The sequence below is a fragment of the Sinocyclocheilus rhinocerous genome, unplaced genomic scaffold (assembly GCF_001515625.1).
Source record: "Sinocyclocheilus rhinocerous isolate Xijiao unplaced genomic scaffold, SAMN03320098_v1.1 scaffold723, whole genome shotgun sequence".
NCBI classification, from domain to species: domain Eukaryota; kingdom Metazoa; phylum Chordata; class Actinopteri; order Cypriniformes; family Cyprinidae; genus Sinocyclocheilus; species Sinocyclocheilus rhinocerous.
The window spans coordinates 194,464-201,539 of record NW_015655571.1 but is presented as its reverse complement, the minus strand read 5'-3'; the positions used below and the strand labels follow the sequence as shown (position 1 = coordinate 201,539).

The window sequence follows — 7,076 nt, the reverse complement described above, 5'->3', positions numbered from 1 at the left end:
TGACTAAGCATTTAAAGAATTTAGGGGAAGCATTTAAATAATCCTGTGAATGCACTTAAAGAATGCAGAATCGAATCGTTAATCGAATCGAATTTAATTGCGAATCGAATCGTTCTGAATTTGCAAAAATCGTTCTTGAATCAAATCGAAAACCTATGAATCGTGAATCGAATCGATTCGCTGTCTACCCAAAGATTCACAGCCCTATTAAGTACTGAGGACTTTCAGCCATTCAAAGCTTTGTGTTTAATTAGCAGATTTTTTAAACTGACTGCTTGAGAAAAGTTGAGAAGCTTTGTCAGGGTGCAAGGAAATTAAAAAATATATATATTATTTGCATAAAAGTGAAATAATGTCCCTCAGGGGAAGCACATACAAGGGGAAAAGCAGAGGACCTAATACTGAGCCCTGTGGTACTCCATACTTTGTTTGATGAAACGTCTCTTTATTCACACTTTCTGTACTATGGTTGGGCTTAAATCCTGAAAGGTACTGTTACAATGCAAAAATGAACATAGTTGAGAAGACACTTTTTCTAATATATTTTAGAAATAAATGGCAGATTGGGCTATAATTAAATTATCCTGTTTGGGGATTGATAATTGCCAGTTTGAATGTTTTTGGAACATGTCCTGAAGTAAGTGAAGAGTTAATAATTTTTTTTTTAAGTTTTGTGATTATATTTAATACCTCTTTTAGTAGCTTAGTGCATATAAGATCTAGTATACATGTTGGTTTTGTGCCATTAAAACTGGTTTTAACTTGCATTTGTGTTTTTTTTTTTTTTTTTTTGCTTTAGACTTTAAATCACTGAAAAAGGAGAGTCAAGAACTCAATGAAAATGAAGATAAAGATCAGTATGAGAAACACCGTGATTTCATAACTGGAAAAAAATCATTTAGTTGCTCACAGACTGTAAAGACACAAAAAAGAGCTCATAAGACAGGAAATGTAAGTTGTTTCACCTGCCAACAATGTGGAAAGAGTTTCAACAGAATTGCAGACCTTAATTCCCACATGAGAATTCACACTGGAGAAAAACCTTACACATGCCCTCAATGTGGAATAAGTTTTACTCTTAAAGTAACTCTTAGAAGGCACATGAGAATTCACGCTGGAGAAAAGCCTTACACATGCCCTCAATGTAGAATAAGTTTTACTCTTAAAGAAACTCTTAGAAGGCACATGAGAATTCACACTGGAGAGAAACCTTACACTTGCCCTCAATGTGGAATAGGTTTTACTCTTAAAGAAACTCTTAGAAGGCACATGAGAATTCACTCCGGAGAAAAGCCTTACACCTGCAAACTATGTGAAAAGAGCTTTATTCGGAAATCAAGCCTTAAAAACCACATGAAAATTCATTCTGGAGAGAAGCCTTACACATGCTCTCAATGTGAAAGGAGTTTTACACATAAGAAAAAACTTGATGTCCACATGAGAGTTCACACTGGAGAGAAACCTTTCACCTGCAAACTGTGTGGAAAGAACTTCACTCGAAAAACAAGTGTTAAAAACCACATGAGAATTCATACAGGAGAAAAGCCTTACACATGTTCTCAATGTGGAAAAAGTTTTACATGTAAACAACATCTCGATGTCCACATAAGAATTCATACTGGAGAGAAACCTTTCACCTGCCAACAATGTGGAAGGAGCTTCACTGAACAAGCAAACCTAAATGTTCACATGAGACTTCACACTGGAGAAAGCCCTTTCACCTGCCAACAGTGTGGGAAGTGTTTCAATCAAAAAGGAAGCCTTAAAAAACACATGAAGATTCACACTGGAGAGAAGCTGTTTACACGCGATCACAGTTTCGGATGTAAAGTAACACTTTGACGTGTACGATCACACTGGTGTGATTGGAATGTTCAGCGTGTCATGTGATTAACTGCTAAATTCATATCCGCTTTTGTGCTTTGGCTGGTTCGGAGCCAGACACGCTCAGTACTTGTCATATATCGCAACTAAACCAAACATTTTTAGCAAATTTCTTAAATTGTGCAAAAGGTCAATTTCAAAAGGAGCACTCAGTATTTTGTGTACCAGCAGCTGCTTTAAGTACTACAGACCATCTCATTTTGAGGGGGGACATTCTAGCTGGTAAAAAATTTTTTTTAAATGAAAGATTTTACCGTATTGGCCCGAATATAAGACGACCCTGATTATAAGACGACCCCCCCTTTTTCCAGATGTACCTTTTGGAAAAAGGCTTTTTAAAAACCAAATCTTGTTTTTTCTCAGTTAAACACATTTTGTCTTCAATTATTTTCATATTGCATATTTTTCCTATTTTAATTTTTGTTTTGAAAGTATGGTAAAAACTGGTAAAATGTACCAACAATCACATTTTAAAAATATACACCTTTTTGATATACCATTAAAAAAAAAAAACAGGTAGCCCATCTGAATTAGGACATTTAGGCTATCCATCTAATAGTAGCCTACCAAAATCTTATTAACAGTCGAAGTTAAATCTTACTGTAGTCTTCAAATCTGGGTACTGTGTTATGTTTTAAAATCACAAAGGGAGTTTGGTGCCATCAGGCTAACGTGACAGTCACGACTCATGCAGCTGTAAGGTTTTCTGCTTCTTTTGTTTTTACTCGCGATCTTTACAACACGCATTACATTACGTATTTCATGGCACACTCGTTTTATGCGTATTTGGCGCCACCTATTGTTGTGGGTGTATTATTGACATGTCAAAGTCTAGACCCTGAATATAAGACGACCGCGTTTTTTCAGATGTATTTCCAAGAAAAAAACATCGTCTTATATTCGGGACAATACGGTATAATCTATCCATTCAATAGCCTATGAAAGCGATCCAAGTTCCAAATTTGTCAACAAAAATAGTCCCAAAGTCACAGCTAAATTGCTGCACATCTCCATGGAAACACAGTGGTGCTTCATTTATGAATGAATCTGCATTTTTTATGTATCTAGTGAGTCAATGATTCAATCACCCATTCACAAGGACAGTCGCTTCGTTTCTGAATGAATCAGCCGTTTGAACGAATCGATTGAAAGAATGAGTCGGTGACAAAGACTGGCCCTTTTATTTTCATTTTAAAGTATAATTTCAGTTATTAGAATCATTTCATATTTCTATATTCAAAAAACATTGTTATGAATTTAAATGCATTCAATCAGGGCCGGAGTGGGACTCATTTCCAGCCCTGGAGTTTCATGCCTTAGACTGGCCCAATTTAGTTCATGACTGATTATATAGAGCAGGGGTTTTCAAACTGGGGTCCGCTGACCTTTGGGTGTACGTGACGCAAAGCCAGGGGGTCCGCAAAATAATTTGCTATACCGTATTTTCCGGACTGCAACTTGCGTTTTTTTAATCTTCTGAAACGTGCTATGATTTATTATTATTATTATTATTCAACTTTATTTCCAGACACAAGGTCAATTAGCAAGAAACACACAATACAAACCAAAACAATACACATTAAAAAAGACCTATATACCAATACTTCCTCATAGAGGACTGATATCGCACATCAGTAAGCCTAGGATTTGACAACAACATTATAATATTATTATGTGAATCGTCCAGCCGACAAATAAATGTATACATCCAATTTCTCATTAATGCAGGGAATGATTGTACTCTTGCCTTACAGAATAAATCACTTGCACTGCTCCATCTTGTTTTCAGCAGGATCCTCATACAGTCATTGTACGCAACCTGACATAGGCTCTCTTTCTCTTTCTTAAACTTAACCCACAGAGGAGCAGTATACAAAGAAGTACAATATGCTCTAAAAAGATTTACCTGATCTGAACACATATAAAATTTTCTCACCAACATATTTGCTTGAGCATATAAATTATGACGTTGCCTATACATATCATCATCACTCATTTCATTATTAATGATATGACCTAAATATTTTGCTGTAGTACATACATCTAAAGCTTGCCCTGATAAATGAAATTCTGGAAAATTCAAATCTCTTTGTTCTTTGTTTCTGCATATCATGGCAACACTCTTTTTTGTATTTTATTGCACATCATATCTAATCCCATAATCAGAACATATATTAAGCAGCTGTTGAAAACCAACACTACTTGGGGAAAACACAACTAGATCATCAGCATACATATAGTGATTGACTGTGGTATTACCAAGCATACATCCAGTCCTACAGTCACTTAATTCTTCTGACAAGTCATACAATTACCCCACTTTATCTGCATACTTTGATTAGTGTACCAATATGTCAAAATTCTTAATATGCTATTAGGTACGCCCCTTTGTCTTAGTTTACTGAACAACTTTTGATGATTAACTCTATCGAAAGCTTTAGACGCATCAATAAAGCCGATTATAACAGTGGAATTTTGTCTTTTATACAGTTCTACTACTTCCTTCAGAGCATATATACACAAATCAGTACTATGGTGAGCCTTAAAACCAAACTGATTGTCTGTGGTATCAATGTGTGGTATCACGTTATATTCCAATGTGACTTATTTAATGCATTAATGTCAAATAAGCAAAGAGTAAACACTTAAAAGTGGGCACTTCAAGGTTTATATAGCTAAATATATTTCGCAGGTCTGTTTGACAAGTAGAAAGTATCGCTGAGTTTTCCTTCATTTTAGTAAGAAGTTCACAGAGACCAAGACGGCAAGCGCATTTTGTTTGTTCTTTATTTTACAAAAGCACAATGTTTCACTGTCATTTTGAAGGTACACAAATAAAAATAGGCCGTTTTGAATGATGTCTTGCTCTTATCTGACGGATATCACATTTTTCCGCTGATATAAGGAATCCAAAGAGTTCGCGCTGGCTCCTCCCAACAATTCAGGTCTAGCATTGCAACTTGACATCACAGCCTCATCATCAGCAAACTAAATGAGACAACTAAACCTAATAAAGGTATTTGGTGACTCAATTTAACTTGTCTGTTGTACAATATGTAGGTTTTGCTGGTCAGCGTGAGCATTGCTTTTCCGTGGTGTTTTTCCAAACACTTTTTTTTTTTTGCATATGTGAAGGATACTGTTAGTAGATATTCGGACACGAGAGAAGTACAAAGCCTTCTTTACATAATAAGTAGCCTAATAGAGCCCACTACGTGATTATGTTTCAGTTTTAGTAAGTAAGTTTGGTTTGTTATGGTCTTAGCCATAGGCGTCGATTTATTTTTCTGTCGGTGGGAGCAAAAAACGAGCATTTTGTTTTTTTAATAAAACACTTAATATCTGAGGGAGTGCAGCGCCATGATCACTATATAGCAGATCAAGCCCGCTGCAAGAGAGATTTGTGCTGGCGCCCTCTCGTATCACAATAATGCACTCTCGACATTTGCCATTAAAATAACTGCCTCAGATGAACTATAAATGCGAGAATAAAGACGTAAAAGCTGCAATCCATTTCTTATTTAAAATAAATGTTGTTTGTAATGAACGGCATTATAATTATAATTTTTTTATACATGCATTTATTTTTGTTCTGTTATGAATGCCACTAAATTTAAACGATTTGGAGTGAGGCGAAGTTAAATTCATGTTAGTGTTTATAATGTTTTTTCCTAACATTGGTTTTACTTAGACCTATTCAGTAGCCTATTTCAATTATTTTTGAAAGTGATAGTAAAATGCGACTTACACACTGATGCAACTTATGTTTTGTTTTTTTCCCCCTGGTGCAACTTTCCGGAAAATATGGTCAATTTAATTATATTATGCTGTAGTATTAAAAAGTACATATACAATGGGGGACCATTTGCACCAATAAAACAATCATATTATGTTCATTCCTCATACCCACATTAAACTTTAGCCTTAAACACTGTTATAATTATGAGGGGGTCCTTGGAAAATCCTCTCCCCTTTAAGGGGTCCCTGGCTCCAAAAAGTTTGAAAACCCCTGATATAGAGTGGGGCAACTATGACGTCACTTTGTAGGCAGATCGGCTGTTAGCATGACACTGGTGCCCTCGACAAAAAGCCAATAGGATTTTTCCATCGGCTTTTGGATTATCGCTAAAAATAAGCTGTGTTCAATCATAGTTCATGAAACTTGCACGTTTTGTCCATCAAGATAATCTTCACAAAATAATTAATATAACTTTTATGAATTTTGAAGCTAACTAAAAGCGGCAGAACTTAAAAGCTAAACTTAGGCTATTAACAAACTACATACACCACGATCGCTCGCCTTCAGCGTCACCACCACCACCATGCTTCCCACAACTTTATCAAACTTATTTTAACATGTTCAGTGAAAGGGATTTACTCTGTATATGAATTTTAATCCACGCTACTTGAACTTTTTCATGTAAACTGGAATAAATACAAAACTAGAGCCAAACTAAAACTGAAATGAGACATTAGTAATAAATAGTATAGTGAATAAATGAAATAATCAGTATTTCTGTACATTTCGAAATAAGGTGCATTAACAGTCAATAAATCCTTGATTAATAAGAATATTTTAATTAGAAAACATGTCTCCACGTGCTATTCAATAAAATTCTAGTGCATTTAATCTATTAAATAACAGCAGAGTGAGCGAGTTTTTGAATATGGTAAGATTAAACTTATTTTAGTGAATAAATTACCAAATTTCAGCTATCGTTTTGTTTGGGTACACAAAATGCTATTTTACCCTTGCTTCTAGAAAATCCTCAGACTATATGCTTTCTAACAACTTCATGTGGCCATAAACATTTAATTTTAACGTGGCTTTAAGCACTATGCATCATTAAAGTTTCACTTTCACCGTTACTAAGCTGGTAAATGTGGTGTTTACATGGACTAATCATATGACTTTACCTTATGGTCCGAACCCAGAGTCTCTGCATCAGTAGGAAAGCGATAAAATGAGCATCTTCCATCCGAAGACTTGTTACATTTCGGGGCAAAAAACAAAAACATTGTTGAACAACAATATAAAATGCGGGAAACTATTAATTGTTTATTCTACAATTAATATTATTATAAATTATACCACAATTGGAAAGTACTGTAAATTGATATACTGTTCGGCGGGATGACGTTTAATGTCTCCGACAGCACCTGTAGTCCCATTTAGCAACTTGTTAGCAACC

At 35.2% G+C, this 7,076-nt stretch overlaps 1 pseudogene; it reads left to right on the top strand.

Moving 5' to 3' along the window:
* Positions 1–7,076, top strand: part of LOC107718520 (gastrula zinc finger protein XlCGF57.1-like) — a 66,646-nt pseudogene that overhangs the window by 48,235 nt on the left and 11,335 nt on the right.